General features: G+C 43.8%; 2 pseudogenes; both read left to right on the forward strand.

Moving 5' to 3' along the window:
* The window catches only part of LOC141917155 (acrosin-like), a 75632-nt pseudogene that overhangs the window by 16998 nt on the left and 34589 nt on the right, over positions 1-24045 (forward strand).
* Positions 18033-22290, forward strand: LOC141917176 (serine-rich coiled-coil domain-containing protein 1 pseudogene; annotated as a pseudogene).

Genomic DNA, 24045 nt, shown 5'->3' on the forward strand with positions numbered 1-24045 from the left:
CAGTCCAGTTCATGATTTCAGTTGTTGTCAGTGCAAGATCTGCTGGATTCATATAAAGGTGTATTTCATCACCAGGTTTATTTAGAAAGGGTAGGAGAGTGAATTTGTACTGATGTATATTCAAACTGTCCTGGCACCAGACTCTTCGGTTGATTTAACTCACCTTAATGCCATAATTCATTAGAACCAACTCCATGGATACGTGTACAGTAAGTGATGCTTTGTAGTGAGCAGTGGAAAAGGGTGGTTTTCTGTTTCTTTAACATGTTACAGCACACACAGGTTTGCTAATCTAGTTCTATGTACATATGGATCTATCTTAAGGTTAATTTTTTTGTGAGATGAACACCTGTAGTTCTGCATAGTGGAGCCTGTGGACTTCAGAAAGTATAATTGCATGTGAAATTGTCACACAACCCTTTCCACTTAGTTCTGTTTAAGAATTTTGCAGTAAGCAGGGTGCTTTATCCCAGCCTGTGAGATAGCGATGTTGGTTTGAGTTTAATAGGAGTGTGTTTAGTGTATGTGTTCAGAATGTAATATGTGTGTTTTTGTGGATGTTGACAGTGCTTACGTGTTGTATAATGAGCATTGTCTGTTTTAAAGATTGGATAAGAGGATTGCTAGGTTTTAAGAATGGGGGGGAATTGTTTCTGTTACTATTTGGTGCATCAGTGTCCCTTCCTTATGCCTCTGCATTGTCTATGTTTCTCTGTTCTTACTCCATTTATTGTAGAATGTGCTTCTTCCAAAAATTGTGTTCAGAAGACCGCTTAGAGTATGGAATGTAAGGGCATAGGAATGCAAGACTAATTAAAATGAATGGATTGTGAGGATGTGGCTTGGGCTGGAGGAGAAGGAATGGGCGTACGTGGCAGGTGAACAAGGAGGCGGTGGGTGATACGGAGCTGTGGATGAGGTTGTGCTGTTCTAATAATGCCTTCTGTGTCCTTACCATTGATCAAACTGCTGTGGATGTTAGAAGGTGACTCAGGCTTTGTTTCTGTGGTCTAGTCTGTACAGATGTACAAGTGCAGTGTTTGGTTAAATTTGTGCCAGCTCCATGTAGGTGCTGGGATCTGTCCATGGGCAGCTGACAGGAGGCGGATTGGAGATACCTGAGCTTCAAACATAGAGTGAGGAAAACAGAATTCTGCCTCTGCACTGCTCTGCCAGCAGGAAGGCTTTTTCTCTCTCTCCAGTGCTGTAGTCTTTGTCTCTTCTGATATTCCTCACTCTCCTCTCTGTAAGATCATTTTTGTCTGTAAAACTTATTTTCCCTTATCATCATCTTTTTTCCTCTTTTTTTTTTCTTCAATCCTTTTCCTCAGGGTTCTTGTAGGATTCTTAGCTGTAACCTTTCCTGCTACCTCTGCTGTTTTTTGCTTGCTCTCTCGTGATTGATGACTGTGCTTCTGACCTTACTCTTTAATTTCTACAAACCTGTGTGGCACCCCCCAGAAGTGCCTTTGAGCGGCTGGAGCTGAAACCTGGATGAACAGTTCTTGCTGAACCTGTTTGCCTTCGGGTGGCCATCATGAGATCGTAGTTGGTGGAACTTGGTCAAGAAACTCTGGTTTTCATTGTAATAACACTAAATAATTAAGTGTGCACACCAATCTGTGTGGACCAGAAATGCAGCAGCATAGTTTTCCATACCCTACTGCTTCATTTATTTATATATTTTTAACTATATTTAAATTTAAAGCTCTGCTTCTAGGAATACTTTTTCCATGACTTTTTATATTCCGACTATACTAATTTATTTCTTCATATGCTGTCCTGTTCTGCTTAATTCTGTAGTAAAACCTATGACAGACAACTTGCGTAAGAGCAATACAGGTAAGTCCGTGTAGTTCAAAAGCAGTTACTTGTTTGAAAAGAATTTGTAACTTGAATGAGTATCATCTGACAGTATGTACAGTAAAGCTTTAAGGTGGTTTGCTCTTTCTCTTGTTTGAAGTAGAATAAGATTTTGCTTTAGGAAATTGGCTTCTTTAGAGCGGTTGAGTACTTTCAGAAGTATTCAGTGTGCACATCTATATATTACTGAGAGTGAAGCAGCAATAGGAGATTTATCAGCTGGCTGATGCTGATTACAGACATCTCATTCTGCAAATAATTTGTTTATTTTCTTTCAGGTAAAAAATGACGATACAGTAATTTTTCATGCAGTTAAATCCACAGTGTATTAACTTTCTTTGCTGGTATGGATTTTCTGTATCAATACTGATTTTGAGAAGAGAGACCTTCTATTTGCTCGTGGAAGAGGCCAAGCAGCACACACTGACCCATTCCCTCATTCAGACTGCAGCTGGAATTGGGTAGTGAGGCTTGTAAGGGACTAATGAGCTGTCTGAACTTTGCACTCCCTGAATAAGATCCAGCAAGCTTTTTCCTGGTTTTTAGAAGAAGGAAAATGCTGAAAATTGAGATCTTCATGTACTTTGCCATACAAGAAGCAAATTTAACTGAGGAGATCCACACATAGAGATGTACACACAGTTGCTGAAGTTTTATTTTTAACAATGAATGAATCTGATTCTAAAAATTCCCAAGTTTGTGGGAAATCCCAAATTCTGAAGTTGGAAATGACTTTAAACTCTGACGCTGTTTTGGTGTTTGACCATCGGCGAGAACCTTGTATAACTTTGTGTGAAGTTATCCTTCTGTAATGTCATTGTCTGTAGGGTGGGTGTGTGGCTCCGGTAACACCTACAAACCACCCAGGGCATTTGGATGGAAAAATTCTGAGAAGTCTTTGAATGATGATGACTTTACAAGGTAGTTTGTAAAATAGCACTTTGAGGTTTGAGTGTTGTGGGGTGTTTCTGTTTGTTTGCTTTTTCTTTGTCTCCTCTTGAAACATTGTTTAAAATGGTGATAAAATGCGTTCCTCTGGCCTTGTGCAGTTTTTCTAAGTGTAAGGGGTTTGGGGGGTTTTTTTGGTAATGGTCTTTATTGGAGGTTCTTTGTTGCTTGCAAAGTTCATTCGGTATGTCAGTTGAACCTGAATTTAGTTGTAAAACATGAGGCCTTGGTTTGTTCCTGTAAATTGCTGGGTCATCTTGTTTGACTATATTACGAACTCTAGTATTTGGTGAACTCTGTAAGATAACTCTGCTTCAGAACAAGTAGAGAGACAGTGTGGTGCCACTGGCTCCTTGTGGACAAGCCCTTTGGAAGCTGCACTTCTGCTTTAGTTCAGGGGGTGGTTAAAGTGCTGCAGAGGCTCAGACAAGGCAAAGGCCTCCCTCGTGTTCTGCCACACAGGTCACACGATCTGCTACGCGCGGGGTTCTCCATCGTGCAGTGATGCAGTGGGATATTCACATCGACAAGGCTTTATTAAAGTACTTGTCACTTGAATCCAAAGGTAACAGAAAGACAAGCTTCAGGTTTTTCAGGAAAAGTCTGTGTGGTCATTTTATTATCAATTTAACATAGTCTTCTAAACCCAGACTCTGTTGTGGATTTAGTTTTAAGTTGATCTCTACTCAGTAAAATATTTAAACCTATGGTAGATTTTTGCTGCAAACAGTGGCTTAGGTGAGACTTTCCTTTTTCATAGTTGTTCTCCATTATGAGAAAGTAGAGATGTAAAGGAAACCAGGGGTGGTTTATGTATTAAAGCATCCCTAACTGTCACACCACCCGGTGGGTCCCTTGTCTGCCTCCTGCGGTTCCAGGTTCTGAGGAGTGCCAGCAATTTGGATGTTCACATCATCTTGTGCGGTAGGAAGGAGTACTTGAGTGTGTGTTTTATCTTTACCACTTACCTGGAGTGAAGCAAGGAATTTATTTTTTTTCCTGTTTGGGTTTATTTGAAGGAGTAATTCTAGTAGTGAATCAAAGGCAACTTTTTTACCCATCTCCTGAAGCCATAGTTATAGGCAAATAACACTGTTTTTATCTGAAGTGAGAACATGTGTACATTGTGAGTGGTCCTGGTACAATGGAGGGTTGATTTCAACTATTTCCCTTGTTCTGATTTCTGCTGGCATTTAGCTTGTGCCTTAAGTACTTAGGGAGCAGCCTTTGATTATCTTCTAAAAAAGGTACTGTTATACACTTAGAGACGAAGCATTGCAAGTATTAAGTGATTGTGGATGTAGTGTCAGAGGATTAAAGCCCAGAGCTCACTTTCCCTGTGCAGATACAGTGGTTCCTTGTTCTGGTCAGTGTGATGCCGTGGAAGAGACTGATCACTGCAATACCTCCCTGCACAAACTGCCCTGAGATCCTGCTGATGGCCAGGCTGCAGCATCAGGCTTCAAGTCCCTTGATGTGAGTCCTTCTGTTTGAAACCCCTCAGGGAAGAAGTGTACCTGTGATACTGCCTGGAAGAGTTAACTTGTTCAGTTTTGAAATTAAGGCAATTTTTCTAATTGTGCTACTTCCAAGAGCTGTTCTGTTGTTGGTTTGCCTTTCATATATGGGAGGTTCTGCTTTTGAGAGGCAAAAAAGTTCTCAAGGATTTAAAAAGATCCATTTTTTATAACACTGATTTCTGATCAGGTGTACATAGGGAGGTGGCCAAAGGTAATACCAGCAGTGGTGACTCTGAAAATCTTGGAGTAAACAAAAGCCTTGTTCACATTTTTTGTATTTGATTAAACAGCTTAGAAGGATTTCCTGGTACAGTTATTTGGGCACTAACAAATGGTCAGGCTATTGTAATATGTGTGTTAAGCTCTCTCCAATGTTCAGGTGTAATCAGGATCTTGAACCTGGTATTAGCCCTCTCACTGATTATATGGGCCGGGTGTATCGATGGAGTGACACTGAATGTCTGCAGGTGCCTGACTTGTCACTGTTTTGCTGATTAGGGATATCAATTAAACTCAGACACCAGAGTGAAAAGAGCAGGCGTATTTTACTAGAAATAACTAAATAATATAACAGAATAATACAGAAAACATACAGTAAGGAAAGACAGAATAGTGCACTTAAATAGGAAAATACAGGGTAATGCATCAAATCATTACTACTTGAGAGAGAGAATAGTGATTAAGAAAGATCCATCCCCACTTGCACCCATTCCCACCATCCAGACCTGCAGGCGCTGGGCAGCCCCGGTTACAGCGAGGATTTGGAGAACCTTTCCCGGCAAGTGGGAAATCCTACGCGGTGCGTCCACCCGTAGGTGAGGCTTCCAAAGTCGCTGTGAGCGGGCCCAGCCTTATATATCTAAAAATCAATAAGCCAGAATAGCTGGCACCTTTTGTTTTGAGCGGAAATATCTGGTTTCCATCTCACATTAGGTTCCCCCCAGAGCCTGGCCAGGGCTTAAGGGAGAAGCTAAGGGAGTTTCCCTGCTGGTCTAGTTAATTTATGAGCAAGGTCACAAGGCCAGACAACTGTTTCTGTGGCCCTGTTATCTTGCCCACACATAAAGAAAGATAAGGATACATTCAGGATAGACATGTTTTATGATGTTTAAGCTACATCTTCTATGCATATTTCACTAATGACTACATACTGGGTTAGCAGTTTCAGTTCAGGGCCTGTTGCTCAGGCTTCAGTATTCCCACCTTTTACATCAGAATAGGTGGTTTGCTATAACTTAGTATAATACCTATTAGCACAGTGGTTATCAGTTATAAAATGTACAGGATTCATCTATAGGTCAACTCTGCCTTGGGCTTATTGTCCAAGCGTTAGCACTTCAGTCACACACACACGGCATCTCTGGACATGCAAAGCAGGTGGAGTCTGCAGGTGTGCAAGGGTCAGCAGGTGTGTATTGTGTGAAAAAGGACCCATCAGTCACACAGTGTGTTCCCTGGGTTTTGGTGAGAGCATTTCATGGGTAGAGCATTACACCAATGATCCTTCTCCCAGAGGCAGGGAAGGCGAAGCACCGGGACACTGGTACCTGCCTAAAGTCACCAGAGAGTCCGCTGGCAGGAGCTGCCTCTGCATCTCATAAATCTCTTGTCCATTTTATGTCCACACAACCACAAGGAGACATTCATATTGAACTATTTTCTAAAAAACTCTGGAAGTGCTGCTCTATTGTTACAGGCATTGTATTTCAGAATGCTTTCAGGTGTTTTTAAGCATTATAATTCTCCATGTTCAGAGAAAAGAGGAAAAACCCAGACCCCTTTTTTTCTTGCACCGAAAAAGGCTTTCACACCCAGATGCAAAATCCCATCCCAGAGCAGATTTTACAGCTCAGTTATTAACCCCTGGAAAAGAATTCACACTGGGAGTGCTGACAGTTCCCTAATTACAGTGATTCTAATAGAACCCCTAATAATAAGGTAGCACCCAAGTTCGCTGAGCTGCTGTGTCAGCTGGCGAACCCAAGCTCACAGAAATCGCTTTCTGAGTGGCAATGTGGGGTGATGCCATTCAGGGCTGGTTTGCATCTGCTGTTCTCGGTGAGCATGCCGGCTGATGTATGAAACGGTGTTTTCCTGCTGTTAGGGCTGCCTGGCCTGCTGCTGGAGGTGTGTCTGAACACAGCTGAGGTTATCTCTGCGCCTTTGAAACGAAACCCAGTGCATTCTTAGACTAGATAAACACCAGTGTTATTCTGGGCAATTGAGGAAGGATTAGCAGTGTTAAAAATAAAAATGGTCGTTTTTCACTAGAAAGATCCTTAAGGCAGACTTCACTTTGAAGCAGCGGTATTTCAGTTACTGTGTGATAGTCTCCACAGCAACACTTGCCCACACGGGGTGGGAAACTGATACACCAGTGACCCAATTTTTCAAGGTCTGTCCACTTTCCGTTCTGCTGTGTCATAAGCTAAAGATTTTTCCAACTTGTTTAGACTATAGAAACTAGTTAATGGAGTTGGACTTGGTGAGAGCAAGGGCCTTGAAGGGGCATTGCATGTGCGGTGCTGGAAGTTCCCCTGCGGAACAAATCCTGTCCCAGGTGAGCTGCCGTCCAGAAGTGAGCACTGGGTCACGCTGGGTGCTGTGGGCAGACCACAGTCTCTAGGAGCAGCTGGTACTTGGACTTTTTTTCTGGGCTGTGAACACACTGCCAACACAACACCTGGTAGTGCCAAACCAAACATCTGAGCCTGGGTCCTTCTAAGAACTGACCTGATTGAGCTGTAACTGGTAGTCTGGTGTGCTGCGAGACTTCTGGAGTAGGAGAAAGATACAAAGGGTTGCTGCTAAAAACAAACATCTTCTGTGCTTGATTTGTAAAACATACTTTCAATAGGGGATGAAAAAGTACATTTTTGGAGTAATCTTGTTTAGTAAACAGGGCATTTGAGATAATAGTGATGACAGTGTTGATGTGTCTCCAGGGAGCTAATCTTTAACATAACGGCTTCTCTGATGGCTGCTCAGACAATCACATTGATCACTGAGTGCTGCTGAGACACAGACTGTGCTTCCAGCATTGATCCATGACAGCATGAGAATACTTTGGGTAAGTAGTCATGTATAAAATTAACTGCAGTTTTATTTTTCAAGTGATGTAATGTCAGGAAAAATAAAGAAGTCTTCACCCATAGCAAAAAAATCAGTTTTATTTCATATTTATTGAGTATAGTGTTTTAATTAGCATGACTTCATTTCTAAAAAAATAGCAAAATTGTGTTGCTTTCCTGAAAGTAAGCAGTTAAGTACTAACTGAAACATAGTTACATTTCTTTGGCTCTCTTAGAGATGGAAAGAACAAGTTGTTTTTGCAGGTGGATTCATAACCGTGGCTGTAATATCTAATAATGCAAAGTCTCTTTTATGTTATAAATTAAGACAAATGCCAGGATCTGGTTTTGATGCTACTGGATGTCCTCTCCTGCTAACATTCATTTGGGGGAAAAACGGCTGGAAAATGCTGAATAAAGCTTGAAGGCCTGAAGCCATAGGCTGGGGCTCTCCCAGGCAGCTGCTGCTTCAGCTGCAGCCATTGAGAACCCTCCGCAGAGCCGCCTCGGAAGGGCCAGGCGCTGCCTTGGGCTGGCAGCCGTTTTCAGGCTGTTCTAAAAGCCGGTGGGAGAGCAGTGCTTACCCCTGGAGCCCAGGCTGGGAGCGCTGTGTGCAGGTCATTGCTGCTGACCTAAATCCCAGCCCTGGGGTTCAGTGCTGTGCAGTGTGTGTGCTGCACAGCTCAGGGGGCAGCAGGCAGTCACTGCTAGTGCTTTGGGACTGGGACCACCAAAACTGCAGGTCAGGGGGAGACACGAAGGGAAAAGCTCTGCTGTGCCCTGCAGCCACTTACAGCTGCTGTACAGTTTTCTTACTGTTTCTGTTTGCCATGTCCTGATGGCTGTGGTAGTATGGTGTGTGCTATTTAAAGCTGACTGATATACCAGAGCCAACCCAAGGTGTCGCAGGATCCCACTTCTCTTGTCCCTTAATCAGCAGACAAGCCATCGCCGTACTGTGGTGGGACAAAATTTCTTGTCCTTTCATGCTGCATCCCAGCAAGAACAATGCAAGAATAGAGCTCTGTCAATTTTTTCAGTACTTCAAGCTAAAATATCTCAGTTATTTTAAAACGTTCATTTTGAGATGTCAGTGATGATCCATGAGGCTGGGAAGATTCTTAATTTATGAAACCAGTTTGGCTGTCACACCTCACTTTTCAAACTTAATGGATTCAAATTCCAGGTTATTTTTCCCTTGCATTCTGAGCTGCTCATTTTATTTTGCTGATCTGTGATAGAGAAGGTGGCCGAAATAAAACGAGAAGAAAAATAGCAAAAATTATTAATGTCCAAGTGGTAAGGATATGTTCTTGCCCTTATCTCTTCTTCTCGACACCCCTCACCACCTTTAGCCTCGCTTCTTTCTGCTTTCCATGCTTCCAGTTTGAAACTGGGTTTTTTATCTTTTTGGCCTGCATTTTCTTCCCGTTGCTCTTTGCTGTGCTCAGATCCTGGTTCTAGAAGAGATGGTGAGTCTTATTTTCAGCACTCTGTAAAGAATATGGTGGTGATTCGTGTTAAAATATGATGACTTTGTTAAGAGTTTACCATGTACATAAGTTAAAGGAGATTTGTCATAGTTTTATTGTTAAAAGGGGTTTGGAGGTTTTTTTTCCCCTCAGTGACAGATGCTAAGCAGGTGGAAAATTACTGGCAGGACCCCTGTCAGAAGTCCCCAGCAACACCGGATTGCGCAGGTGAAATATGATTGGAGGAATCCCTGCCAGGAGCCCCAGCAACACCAGAAAGCCCGGGAAAGTTTGAGGGACCCCGCTGCGCATGTGAAGGAGGGACTATAAAAGAGAGTGACGTAGCACCACCCGGTGCTCGTCGGTGCGGAGTGGGAAGCCCCCCCTGCCCCCCGGCGTGCCTAGTTTTTTTTTTGCTTGTTCTTATTGCAAATAAATTTATTAAAGATATTTTCGCCTCTGCCTCGGCATTTATAACAACTCGATGACTGACAGTGGAATTTCTTTGATGAGGCAGACTGTGCCTGTAGAGTCTGTTCTTTGGCTCTGGCACCAGTACAAGCTTTCCAGAGGGCTCGCTGCTGAATGTGATGCTCATCTCTAGTCTGGACAAAACCTTGGCACTTTGATTCATTTACTGTCTCTTTTACATTTCCTTCCCTGTATAACCAAACGCTGATATTGCTTGGAGTCATGTTTAGAACATTTAGTGCAAGCAATTAGAGAGCTTTTTGGCTGCTGTCTTTTTATTTTTAGAATCTCTGTGAGGCAGAGTGAGGGAGTTACCTCTGGGGAGTGCAGCCATCAGCATGTGTTTTAGATTCCATCTGTGGCAGAACTGAATTTCTGCATGGCTCACCAGACCAACCTGCAGCCAGAGGACTGGCTCTAAAGAAATCCATGCTTTTGGTCCCTGAGGTCTTTGACTCAGTCCTGAATATTCTGGCAGCCGCAGCCACTGTTACACTAGCAAGCGCTGGTTTGGGGTCAAAAGATGTTGATGCATTTTATTGTGTTCTGTGTAACAGAAAAATCCAAACTATTGGGTAATTAATCTGTGTTTCAGATGGAGTTCAGTGTGCCTGAACTTGTAAAGCATGGGCACGAAACAAAGCTTCTCCCCGTCCTGAAGTGCAGGTGATGTGATCACACATTAACCTGAAATGATGGGTAGCTGGGCAAGCAGGGTACAACTGGGTGTAACTCAGCCTCCCTTGTGTAAAGGGGTGAGTTGGGCACTCTGTTATTGTGTGTCCTGTCCTGCCTGAGGCAGTTCTGATTGTGAGTTGTGGGCTGTGTTTACAGATGAAGTTCCATACAACCCTTGGTGCTGAATCCTGTCAGGCTGACGTCGTTTCAGCTGGTGTCTGATATTACCTCCTTGTGGCACGGCTGGGGCCGTCCTCTCTTGGGGGTGTTGTAGCTGTGGGCACCGTGGTGCCATCACTGCACCTGGCCTGTTACGCTCAGACGCTTCTCGGCACAATAAATGTTTCCTCCTTTCCTCGTAGGGAGGTTGCATATATTCTCAGAAGTAGGGGTTGATTTGACCTTTTACTCACCAAATGAGTAACTATACCTTAATGAGTTCCACTTTCCATCTGGCTTTTCCCATGCAATTTAAAGAGAGGTGATCAGAACAGGAGCTTGTCTGTGGGTTTTTATTTCTCTCAAGTATTTCTACCTCCCTTAAATAAAGAGACAAAATAGTTCATGTAGGCCAAAACAGAGCATCAGGGAACTGTTGCCAGCTTCTCTTAGAGTTTTTGCCCTGGAAATGCTTCCTGTTACATATTGTGTTCCTGTACAGTCTGCTGCTAAACGGGGGAATGACTCAAGTAAGCATTCCTGGTCAGCCTTACCAGCCTTACCCTCTCTCATTCAACAATATGAATTCACAGAATCACAGACTGGTTTGGGTTGGAAGGGACCTTAAAGACCAACCAGTTCTACCCCCCTGCCCTGGGCAGGTTGCCCAAAGCCCAGTTCCACTAGCCCAGGTTGCCCAAAGCCCCGTCCAACCTGGCCTTGAACCCTTCCAGGGAGGGGGCAGCCACAGCTTCTCTGGGCAACCTGTGCCAGGGCCTCCCCACCCTCACAGGGAAGAATTTCTTTGTTGTATCTAAGGCTTTAAAATTTTACACGTGAACTTAAAATATCCATTAGATTAAAATATTCCTGGTATAACGCATCATAATTCTCTAATAACGCAAGCAATACTTCCCTGCAACGTTCCATCTAGTGTCTCAAGCTGCTTTTAAACGACAAAACTACACTGCCTAAGTATGATCCCCATGTTAAATGAGAGGGACGGGTTCTCATGGGTCCCTTGGACACAGAGCAGATCATTGCTAAGTATCTGGGTATTTATTTAGTACTTGAGGTAAATGGAAACTGTAATGTTCCATCTTTTTGTAACTTCTCTGTGTTGAACTTTGTTTTGGATCCTGACATTAACAGAAGTCTGTGTTGTTTTGTGACTACAAAGCTGTGAATTCCCAAAGAGTTGGTTCCTAAATCCAGAGGAAAGCAAATGAAATTAGGTGTTTATTTTTCTAGGACTCCTATGAATTTATATGCTTTTTTAATCTTGTGAGGCAGCTCTGAGTCTGCAGGCTGGTTTCTTCTTTCCCTTTCTGTGCTTGCTTTGGGGGCTTCAGTTTCATGCTTGGACCTTCTCAACCTTCATTTTTCAAAACCAAATGCAGGTCTTTACTATCTGTGTGTAAACTTTGCGTGTGTGGTTCTGGGCATTAGTGCTGTGGCACTTGATATCCCTGGAGTGTGCTGTAGTCGTTGCTGCAGGAATGTGAGCCACCGTGTTTTGATGTTTGATTAACAACTCGCGATCAGAATTTGAGTATACGAATATATTCACTTGTCTTGAGTTTTCTTCTCTGTCATTGTTTTTATTAATGGGAAGATAGAAATGAGTCTGATAAATCCAGAAATAATTCTATTTTCAATATAACAAAGGGGGAATTGCCTGAGCCTTTGCTAAGATTCATGGAAGTCTTAGGTAGAATGTGATTTAATGATTTGTGAATCATGATTTATTTCTGAACGTAGTATGATTGATCCCTAAAAATGTATTTTTCTTGTAAGTGGTGCCCATTGGAGTACATTAACATATAAAGGAACTGAAGCCGTTAGTTTGCAGTTAAAATAGTAAAATTAGGCAGTATTAGGGGTGGTAATTATGAATGTATTTAATATTGAGCCCCTCGAGGCACGCATCTGATGTGTGGTAAAACCTGCGGGGAACAGGAATCACGTGGGTCCCTTTCATTAGAGTTTAGTGAGCTGTGAGTACCTTGCCTGGAGCAGTCAGACAGGATTGTAAGTTCATTTTGCACCACCAGACTTCTTCCAAGGCGTGAGTTGGGAACTGTTGTTCTCTAATGATGAGCTTAGGGGAACTTGGAAGAGCCTCCTTGCTCCTGTGGCTGTTAATGATCTGTTATTTCGTGGTAACTAGTCAACAGCTGCTGCAGTGGTGTACTACAGTTACCTTATTATTAATCAAAGACCAGTCTGTAAATTAGTCTGCCCAACGTTAGGCACAGCTTTCACTGTTTGCTTTCATGAATGCTGTTAGACACATTGATTTATTTTATTTTATTTTAAAATCATTTCACTTCTCTGGCTCCCCCAGAAGAGTTTTCATTGCTCAGCCCTGTTCACTGTGAGGATGTAAGGTGGCCGTGGTCCCTCTGTCTCAGTGCTCTGTGTTCAGCAGCAGCTCTAAGCAGATGGTTGGGGAGAAGCAGGAATGGAGCACGGGTATATGGATCTTCAGAGCTGCATGATTAATTTGTTAGGGTTTTATCAATTTTCATTATAATTCATTAAGGGATTTTGTACCTGGTCAGCATAAAAAAAGGTGCTAACAAAATCCTGCTTCCATCCACTTCAGTTGGGAGTCTCTGTACTAGGAGTGATTAGATCCTACACATCCAAGTGTTGCTTTTGCACGAGTTAAAGAAGAATTACAGGTGGGGGGACTGAGGCTTGTAGGGATGAAAGGCCAAATGGTTGAAATCAGCGTGAGTCACTTCAGTGGAGCCCCATGAGTTTACACCAGATGAGGATTTGGTCCGTGTTAATGCAGTTAAGGTCACACATTCCGCCGGTGGCAGAGGTGATCAGTGACCCCAGCCCTTGTTGTCACTGTGGTTGCCATGCACACATCAGAAACAAGCAGCACTTGAGACTGAAAAGCAGCTGGAAAATGTGCAGGAAGCTTTAGCATAAAAAATGAATTGTTGATGACGTGAAGTTGTGATTCTGGCAGATAAGAGGAATAGACCCAGGAGAGCACAGGACAAGTACTCGCAGCTCTGCTGGGACCATGCAGTGCTGAGCCAGCTGTGAGATGGTGCCTGAAGCGAGCAGAGGGACGCGTTTGGGGTGCGCTGAGAGAGAGATTTCTAGAAGGAGCACATTAAAGCAGAACTTGTATTTGCACTGGCTGTGCAAATCAACTGGATCGTGCTTTAGAGCCACTTACGGTGTCTTGTGAGCCAGCAGGATATTTTAAGGAAGTTGTTTGGGGTTTTTTTGTGGGGGACCTGATAGAGGTGCTTTGAATGCCTGTAGGAATTGTAGCCAATATTGGTGCTTTGCTTCATGCTACCAACACATTTTAAGCAGTGAACAGCACGCCGTGGGTCTGGAGCTAGGGCCGTGTTATTGCCTGTATTTTCCTCGTGAGAACACCAGCTGGATTCCTCAGCGGTGATCTGTTCCACTCCAATTCCAGAACAAATGACAGGCAAGGAGTCTCTATCTCTCAGTGTCCTGGGCTGAGGCAAATGCTAGATCTGCTGCTCTCCAGTGTGCAGATGAGTGAGTGCTCTAGTGGGCACGTTACACCTATTTTTCCTGCATAAAGAAAAAAGCAGATCCTTGAATACAGCTGAATGTAGAGTTGCTGTCTATAAATGAACACATCCCATATTTATGACTAAATTCTACTATTTAGTGTGAAGACCAAACAATTATTTTCCTTAAAGCCTTAATTGAACGAGATTTTCTGCTGTCTCTAAGCATCATAAAAACACAACCATGTGCATCATGAGTGGGGGTGAGAGGAGAGGAAGATGTGAGGGGAGATGGATGCCATTTGATCCTATTGAGTCCTCCCCAGTCACCAGACTACCACCGCCGTGTCCACCAAAGATGTCTCAACATCAGTCAATGTCTTTTTGTCCCGTTATGATACAATTTCCACGTGCACTCAGGGACCCGCGAAAGTCCAATTTACCTGTTAAAAGTGAATAATTCATTGCTGAAGCACGTTTGGGAAAGGTAATCGGGAGTGGATGCCATGATATTTGAATCACAAAGCAAGCATATACTCTTGGGTACTTCTATTTCCAGGTTGTTATTTATACTTGCAACTGTTTCTAATTAAACTATGAGTGTTGTGAATAGCAGGTGTTGTAGAAACGCACTGTACACTTCTCCAGAATCTGGGTGAGTGATACAGGCGAGATACACGGTTTGTCCTCTGTTAAAAACCAACACAACCCACCAAAAACCAGTGACATGGACGTGACTGCTGCTTCACTGGGGTGTGGTCATTGCCCTGTCTCTGACCTGTTTGTGTCTGATTGGTGACTAGGTGAGAGCTCGTTATTTCTCTTCTTCACACAATCAGCTTTTTGCCAGTACAGGATCCCAGCTCTTACTGAAGAGTAACTGGCTGCTGGGTGTGTGTAAAGACTGCCAGGAAGTTTGGGTCACTCTGTCCTGGTATTTAGTACATTATACAGAAGTGCTTTGATAACCTTTGATAACCTTTGATACAGAGGCTTCTGAAGTAGGGAATGATTGTAATGTAGGTAGGGGAGAGCTGTGGCCTCTAGGTTTCTATAGATGAGTTTCCCTGGTTCTCTTTTAGTAAACCCACAGTTTACCTGGTACAAGTGATTGACAGCCAGCTGAACATGAGCCAGCAGTGTGCCCAGGTGGCCAAGAAAGCCAATGGCATCCTGGCTTGCATCAGAAATAGCGTGGCCAGCAGGGACAGGGAAGTGATCCTGCCCCTGTATTCGGCACTGGTAAGGCCGCACCTCGATTACTGTGTTCAGTTTTGGGCCCCTCACTACAAAAAGGACATTGAATCACTTGAGCGTGTCCAAAGAAGGGCAACGAAGCTGGTGAAGGGTCTGGAGCACAGGTCTGATGGGGAGCGGCTGAGGGAACTGGGGTTGTTTAGTCTAGAGAAGAGGAGACTGAGGGGAGACCTCATGGCCCTCTACAACTCCCTGAAAGGAGGGTGCAGAGAGCTGGGGGCGAGTCTCTTTAACCAAGTGACAAGTGATAGGACAAGAGGTAATGGCCTCAAATTGCGCCAGGGAAGGTTTAGACTGGATATTAAGAAGCATTTCTTTACAGAATGGGTAGTCAGGCGTTGGAATGGGCTGCCCAGGGAGGTGGTGGAGTCCCCATCCCTGGAGGTGTTTGAGAGTAAAGTTGACTTAGCGCTGAGGGATCTGGTGTAGTTGGGAACTGTCAGTGTTGGGTCAATGGTTGGACTGGATGATCTTCAAGGTCTTTTCCAACCTAGATGATTCTGTGATTCTGTGAAGTGGGATAAATTTACACACCCAGTGATAATGACTGAAAGAACGAGTCGTGTGTGACCTGTCTCATGCTAACGTTCGTCTTCTGTCAAATCTAAGGCCGTGAATGTTCACAGGTCAGTTATTAGGAATAATCTCTATTATTATTTAGACACAGCCTTTGTATTTCCAGTGGAAGTTACAATATGTGCTTTTTGCTCAGTTTTCTGCTTCCTTCTGCTCTCAGCTTGGAGAATCTTGTAATTATAAACCCAGCTGGTTTGTTCTCCAGTGAACTGACAGTTGAGGTGTGGGTAGGAAGGGGAGTAATGGGAGCAAATGTTTTGTCTGAGCAGAAAATGCCTGTAGTGATTTAATGTATTTTCAACATATTTTGCTCATCTACGGCAGCTGTAAAACTGCATTCTAAAGTCTGTTTTTCAGCAGTCATGATGTCTCCTTAACACGCCAGGAAAAGCCCTCCCTGTCTGTGTGTAACCCTGCGGGGGGTGCATGTCCATCCCTATCGGCACGCCTGCAGGTGTGCGGTCACACAGGCAAAAACCCGACACACCAGGTCTGGGAGTGGTGAAAGAACCACGAGGGTTTGTAGGGGAGGGTGGAGAAGGCTGCAGGAGGCTTCCCAAGGCCTGTTGTGGGCAGACTGAACTGTGGGCAGAGGAGGCAGCGGGTGCAGTGACCCCTGGGTGAGTTCCCAGGGCTCTGCTGCCCTGTGCCGCGGGCTCTGCTCCTGCTCTGGCAGCCGGTGGGTGCGAACTGCCCCAGGGCCAGGGCAGGGGAGCAGCTGCCGGGCATCAGCTCGGCTGCTGGGGGGGTTGTTCTGGGCACGCCGGGGGGTGCCTGGGCCAGTGCCTCTGGCCCACTCAGACTGAGCTCAGCTTGGGGGTTCAGTCGCAGGACCTGGGTACGGGCTGGGTCGGGTTGGAGCTTGTTATCAGAGATCACCAGTGACTTCTAGGAATTAGTGGTTGTTCCCGAGCTGTTTCTCTCCTCTTAAACTGCAAAATTGCTTATTGATTCCTGGGGCTTGGGAATGTTGTGGCTGCTTGGCAGTGCATGTTCAGACTGGAGCTGTACCAGCTTTTTAACAAAAAAATTACCCGTGTAGAAAGTACAGTCCCATGTCTAGTCAGAAATAGTCTCTGAACTTACTTGTTACCCTTTTTTCACAGTAATATAACATCTATATAGTTTTATTACTCCTTAAATATTCTGTTCCCATTTTGATTTTTATGTATGTGTGTATATACACACTGTATAAATACATATATTGTTCATAGATACTTGTTGTAGCCACATCACACACATTAAATTGCTCATTAGATGAATGAATTTGGTTTTGCACTTGACGTACAAACATCGTTTAGATAAATGACCTGATTTTTGTTCCTATGTGCTGAACACTTGCAGCTCACAAAGCTGCGCTCTGGCATTGTACCTACAGCCTCTCCTGTTCTTGTGATTATATCACATGTTTTTATTGCTCCCTCTGTGGTCCTGTCTCTCACAGCAATAGTTTACTATCATGAGAACAAGAAGGAGATAGAACTGGTATATATTTCATAAAGATGAATTTTCTTCTAGTACATCTGCTGTGCTGATGAAAATATTTATGAAAAATGCCCAGTGTCTGGGTATGAAACACTTTTCGCTACTTTCAAAAAGCTGCAAAAATAGCTAATTATAAGCAGGTAAGCTACAAGAGGATTTCAAAGAAGTGTTCAAATGAAACATTAAAGTTCAAATGTTTTCAAATGTCAGGAAGTATTTCTTTGCAGAACGGGTTATTAGGCAGTGGAATGGATTGCCCAGGGAGGTAGTAGAATCCCCATCCCTGGAGGTGTTTAAGAGTAGGGTCGATATAGCGCTGAGAGATATGGTGTAGATGGGAACTGGCGGTGCTAGGTTAATGGTTGGACTAGATGATCTTCAAGGTCCTTTCCAACCTAGTTGATTCTGTGAAATCTAGAAACATGATCCCGTATTTGACAGTGAATTCCTAGAACTTATAGTTCCTTAGGAAGAAGTTTTGGTGGTGTGTATTTTAGCTGGACTGCAGTGCCAGCATTTTCCCTGCTGTAAGGTGACACATACAGCCTTTAGCAGGAACACAGAAAGGGATTAAAAATCCATCTGAAAGTTCAGTGAAGATTGGAAAATTTAAATCCTCTTTTTTCTTGCAAAAAATCTGAGTATTTAGGAACACAAAATAATGTTTTGTTCTACTCAGATCATGAAAAATCAAGTCTCTAAGAGAGCTTACAGTTTATAAGACTTGTCCCAAGAACTTACAAAAACAAGGACATTTGGGTGATACATTTGTGTATCTTTTGGCATGTAGATTTTATACTGTTACCCAGGGTCATCTCATTGTATAATATATCATACCTAATGCTGTATCTCTCATCTATAGAACGTTTTCAGACACATCTTTGCTCAGCTGCTGGGTTTTCAGCGCTGCCTATTGAACATCACTTTGAAATTCTAAAAATCTTCAGTAAACAACTTGCAACTGTACATAAAATTGATGTTGGCATCTTCGTGTATTTAGGCTGACTTAAAGTCTGTTCAAGTGGACTTTGAGGCTGAATCATTTATATATAATTTTTTTTCTTTTCTTTTTTTCCATCCCAGATTAGTTTATTGGCTGTGAAGAGCCACGGACACTTTGTGCCCTGATGGGGGACTCAGGATCCAGACGATCGACTCTGGTATCTCGGTTGCCAATATTCAGGAGAAGTATGAGCTGGAGACACGACTCCCTTCCTCACCTTCTCTGCTGATGCCACTGGTGCCCACGGCCCCTCCCCATCCAGCACTAACTCCAGCTCAGGGAGCACAGGCAAGCGCCGGAGTATTTTCCGCACTCCTTCCATCAGCTTCCGTAACAGAGAGGGAGTGAGCAGAAGCCTGACTCGGCTGGTCAGAATGTCAACATCTCAAATGGTGCCCAGTCCTCTCGTGGCACTGTTCAAAACCTGAGCTTAGAGGAACACATTAAAAGCAGAGGAAGGCATTCCGTTGGCTTTGGCAGCTCACGTAGCAAGGAGATAACAAGGTCTTTGACAGAGGAGTTTGAAGAGGGAAGGAGCCCTCAGCTGATAAGAATGTCTTTATCAATTGCATAACTCTGGGAAGAATGAGGGTGGCGATCCAGGCTTTGCAGAGGCGCAGAGCCGGTACTCTGTCAAACAATCCACACGGAAACTTCTCCCTAAATCTTTTTGATCACACCACGGGTTTTCCAGACCAGATCCGGAGAGTCAATCCGTTCCCTCCGTGCAGCAATCCAGGCGCTTGCTGGAGGTTAAATCGCACGCAGAAAGCAAACCTGTGATGGCCGAGGCCTCTTCTCCGTGCTCGGCCCGGATGACAGAGGGCGTGGGAAGCTCCTTGCAGCCCCCGCTGCTCTCGGGGGACCTCACGGCTGCCCAGGCCCCTCCGGCTTTGTCGCCCTGACAGAGGATTCTGTTTCGGATCTCGATGCTCTGCCCAGTGGCGGGACTGGGGTGCTGCTCACAGAGGGGTTTGGCCACAAGGGCTCTACCTCTCGATCTTCTTTAATCCTGCTGCTGCTCCTGTGAGGAAATGGAGATTGTGGACAGTGCTGGCCATTCTGCTGGTGCATCTCCCGTGAGTCGTGCAAGCTCCTGTAGCGTTGAGTCTAATACCTTATTCAAAACCCCAGCTGCTAATCAAACAGAAGTATTGTTGCAAGCCAGTGAACTACACGTGAGCGATGCCAGGCACATAGGAGAAAGTAACTCGGGAAATGCATGTTCAGAAACCTTTGCATAGAGAAGAACCAGGGACGCTGTCTTCAAAAGCACAGGGGTTGGGTGGGGGCAGAAATGAAAGCACGGCGTCCAGGCACACGAGAGAGACAGTTCCTGTAATGGAGCCGAAGATTGTTCCATGTTCTGAACCCCAGTCCTGTAAAACACAACAGGGTTATGAAACAAACCCTTCTAAAGGTATGTTTTGTGGTCTTGTCATTGTGGGGTTTGGTGGGGGTTTTTTGCCTCAGTTCTTCTGTAAGAATTGTTTGGTCATAAAGTGCTTTTGTAGAGTTGCAAGTGCTAGCTAGGAAGTACAACGCGTAACTTTTGAGTCCTCCTCCCAAAATTACAGGAATTAAACAAAAAGTCTATGATTTTAAGCTCCCGTCTTACAGTTTGATAACACCCCCCAGTGCTGTTCATAGCTTTGCTTTCCTGTGGTGGAAAATGAATTCAGAGAGAGCACTGCTGCTCGTCTCTTGTTGAGGGCTGGAGCTGGGACTTTTGGGGCATGCCTAGTTTGGACTTGAGCCAAATAGTTGCATTGTTTGAGATGGAAACATTGCCAGAGAAATACACCTTCTTTTAGTCTGGTTATGAAAAATAACACAGTTATCTGTATTGATCTGGGTTTTGAAATTTCCTGACTCTTTCCTGCTCTATTGAACTGATGGTCTAGAATAGCTTGGAGTAGCTGTTTCTGTGGCAGAGTGTGAGACGTCCTGTTTCTGCTTCCATCTGAAATAACACTGTGCAAGTTCTCATTATGTCATCTGTGAAACGGAGAGAGTTAATTACCATCTAAATTTCACACTGGATCTTTAGCTTATGAAGAGAAATTTGGAAATATTAACAAGATTAAGTGGAAAGGCTTTGCCTAGAAATGAGATGCAGATGGACAAAGGCACCAGGCCCCTGAGTGAAGGACACATGTCAGAAGGCATTTATCTCTGACAGTTTATTTTCTCAAACCAACCTAAACACTGGTGCTTTCTTGCATAATTCTGAGGCTGTATCTGGTGGGCCAGAATTTGTGAGTTAACAAGACTTCATTTCTAGTGTTTGCATTAAGAGACGAAAGGGTGTAAACTCATATGAATTCATACCCATCTTTTTGCTTGGACATTTATCCAGACATGCAGATTATAAGCAATCAAAAGCCATCTTGCTTTTTGAATTGTTTGTCAGTGCAGGGCTTGGTTGGCTATCTTGTACATAAATGGCAATATAAAGTCAAATCAATCTACTAGCTTAGCTTTCACCAGAAGGGACCTCTTTCCCTCACAACCTTAGTCAAAACATTTCCCTTGGTGTCTGTTCACAGTCCTGAGCACTTGGTTGGCTTCCTTGCAGCATTGACTCATCTGTGGGTGAGCTCATCCTTTTGAACAGGAGTTACCAGAGGGTACTGCAGAGCACCCAGGGAGCAGCTCGCAGCGATGGTTGGGAACACACCGGGCATTTGGAACTCCCCCATTGGCAGTTGGATGTGCACTCGGTGTTTTTGGAAGGCAGCTCACCGGAGTTGAAACTGTGACAGAGGGATTTTTGTAAATGGGATTCATGTTCACAGAAACACTAGAGCTAATACGTAATAGAGCTAATACGTAAAAGTTGATGATTAATTGTTATGGTTTTATAGTGCTGTTCAAAATGCAATTTTTTTTTACTTGTGTGATGAAGAATGTATTTAAAATTAGAAACTGGCCAAGTGTACAAAAGGACCATTGAAAAAAGATACAAAATCCTGCCATATGAAAAGAAACAAATGTAGGAAAAGCTTACATGGCATTTGGTAAGATACGGTTATAAGTAGTTTTATCTGTTACAAACAGACTGGCTTGGACATTTGGTTTTGCTAAAATAGTATTTAAAAACAGATGTGAATGCAAAATATTTCTGTGCTTTTTTTTAAATAGATATTTTCTGTAGCAGGATTCATAGCTGATGTCATTATACATAGCATTGTGAATGTGACATTAATGTATGAGCAGGTTGATGTCCCACAGATTTCTTAGTGTGCCTTTATGTATTTTTCTGTGATACGGATTTCTTTGAAAAGCCTTAGAGAAAACGTCTGTTCTCTCTCAAAAGGCAGAAGATAAGATTTTCTGTGTTACATTTATTATGCTATTATGTTTTTCTCTTTCCCCATCTCTAAATTTGCCCTAATGCCTCCAAATGTAATTTTTCCTCTTCTTTTCTGCTGTGTTATTGTTTAACAGCAGTAATTGGGACTGGGATTCAGCCTGCTGGCTGCAGGCTGGGTTTGGAGGGTGCGGGTGCAGAGCTGAGCTAGGAAGGGCAAACAGAAACCAAAACCAATGTGCATCCCTGTCCTATGCAGTGATAACAAAGCTGTGACCTGGCCCTACAAAACCTGGACTCGCCTCTGGACACAGGGTGGGGCAGGCTGGGTTGTGGCAGCAGTGGACCAAGCGATAGTTTCTCTCATGGATTTTACTGGACAGCAGTTTGGAAATGTCCTGGAACGAGGGAAGAAAGGAAAGGATGGAGCAAGGGTCCCTCTGGATTCTGTGAGGAGCCGTGGACTCGGCTGTAGCATGCCGAGTGTGCTGGTCACTGGGGGCTGAGCAGTGGCGTGGTGGCCCAGGGGACAGTTTTATCTGGGTGAGCAGGATCTGCTTTCTGCAGAACATGCTCTGTGCCATCGCCTCTCAGCGTAAGCATTTCAAGCAAAGCAGTGTTCCCATTAAGAAAATATTTGTAGAGAGTAGTTCTTTTGTAATGATTGCTGGTTCCTTCTTTATTTCTGGTTGACCTTGCCAACAGCTTCAGTCCATACCGAGAAGGCAGATTTGTGGAGAAACAACTGAGATCCTCTTCAGAGGTACTGCTGGAGGCAGTCGGCTGCTCATAAAACCAAAGGATGGAAATACAGAAGAGCTGAACAGCCTACGGAAGCAGAGAGCAAGCTCACCCTCTTCAGAAATTAACAGCATGGTGAGTTTTATTTCCATATGCCTAAGGTTTTGTTTTTCTGTGTTTGGTGTAACTAGAACGAGAAGCAGCAACTTTACAAGTAATGGATGATAATAAAGGGGGGAAAAAAACCAACGAGCTGTCTCAGGCTTCCAAAATCTGATCCAGGCTCAGCTACAGATATTAAAAAGTATTTTTTTCAGGACATGATGTTGTGGAATATTTTCTGTGAAGAGATTCTTGTCATGCTTTGCTGATCATCCTGGGAGAGGGAGACTGCAGCAAAATTCAGTGTGACTATTTCTGAGGTTAAATACAGTGAACTACTGTGTGGCAACACTTGGTTGTTACTGTGGTAGTTGCTTCATGAACTCATGTCTGGTATGAGGGAGATGAGATTTCGATCAGAAGTTGGATAGAGAGGAAGTGATCTGGAAGGAGGCTCGTTTGAAAGGTTTGAGCGATCCCTTTCGAAACTGGTGACGAGTTTGAATGCTTTCACTCTGAGCACAGGGTACGGAGGAGAGGAAAGGATCTCTTGGACCCTTGAGGGTCCCGAGGACTGGAACAGCTAAGAGAGATCAGATAACTGCAGGAGAGGACTTCTGAAACCTCTTCTAGTAAAGCAATAGTAGAAGGAACTGACTGACTGACAAGTTTGTGTGTTCCTATAGCCAGGGAGAATAAACATTTCAAGGTGAGTGTAATTTATACTTACGCATGTGCTCTCCAGTGAGTGAAGGAAAGGAAATAGTAAGATTGAACATCTGCAGCAGTGGCATCTGCTCTTTAGCTTATGGGAATCACTAAAACAACTTTTATGGACATCATTAGATCAAAATATTTTATTCATCGTGCTAGCTGAAAAAAGAAGGATTCACTTTGTACTCATATCTGAAAACAGCTTTTCACAGAAAGCCAGAAGCTCCAAGTTTCTTACCTCTGCCTAGAGTTTCTAAACAGGTGTGTAAATAAAGGGGCTTTTCTGTTTCAGGTTTACGTAATAGCTGTTATGTTACGATGATGCAAGACCAAACACACCCCTGAGAGACTCAGATGTGAGCACAACTGCTCTTTTGAAGAGAGAGTTTTTTCAGTTTTTCGGAGATGATTGGTTCAAACTGATGTTGGATTTCCAGTTACGTGCGCTTTTGGTGGAGTTTTACAGGCTAATGCCAAAACTCAACAACTCAATCTGTTGCTTAGACAACTTTTATGAGTGTGTGCTGCTTTGGCTGCCCCTAAACGTAGAATCTTCTCTCTCAGCCGAGAAGTCAAGGAAGGCTAAAATTGTCTTCCTTTGTGCGATTTGCCCGTACGAGTTCCTGGTTGGTCATTTAAAAATAGCTTCCCGGAGAAGGAGCTAATTTAGTGTGAAATGCCCTTATGGAACCTGTGGTGGGAAACCGGGGTTTGGAAGTTTCTCAAGAGGATGTGAAGTCTGTGTTTTGCCTCGGTGTATCTCACCCCTGAGTCTGAACGTGGTATCCAAATGTTCCTTTGTGGCTGGGCTCACAAGTGCTGCTGTGGATGGCAGGAGAAAATGACATCAGCACTGAGCACATTCTGACTGTGCACGGCCCATGCACAGCAGATTTTTCAGTGTGCCAGTGTCCTGAAGCAGTGCTCACTGAAAACACTCACCTGACATGGAGTTACTTGATGTCTTTTACAGAAACGCTTGCCCGTACGCTCACTTTGTGTAACCTGGGCAGGTTGGATTACCTGCACTTCAGTGACAGGATTATTCTCCTCTTAGCAGTATCAGATTGTGCAGATTTATCAGTATTCACTGATGAATTTTATACTCCCTGAGAGGGCAGGAGGCCAATTAATTTTAGGAAGGAAGCCTTTCTGGT

The sequence above is a fragment of the Strix aluco genome, chromosome 34 (assembly GCF_031877795.1).
Source record: "Strix aluco isolate bStrAlu1 chromosome 34, bStrAlu1.hap1, whole genome shotgun sequence".
Taxonomy (NCBI): Eukaryota; Metazoa; Chordata; class Aves; order Strigiformes; family Strigidae; genus Strix; species Strix aluco.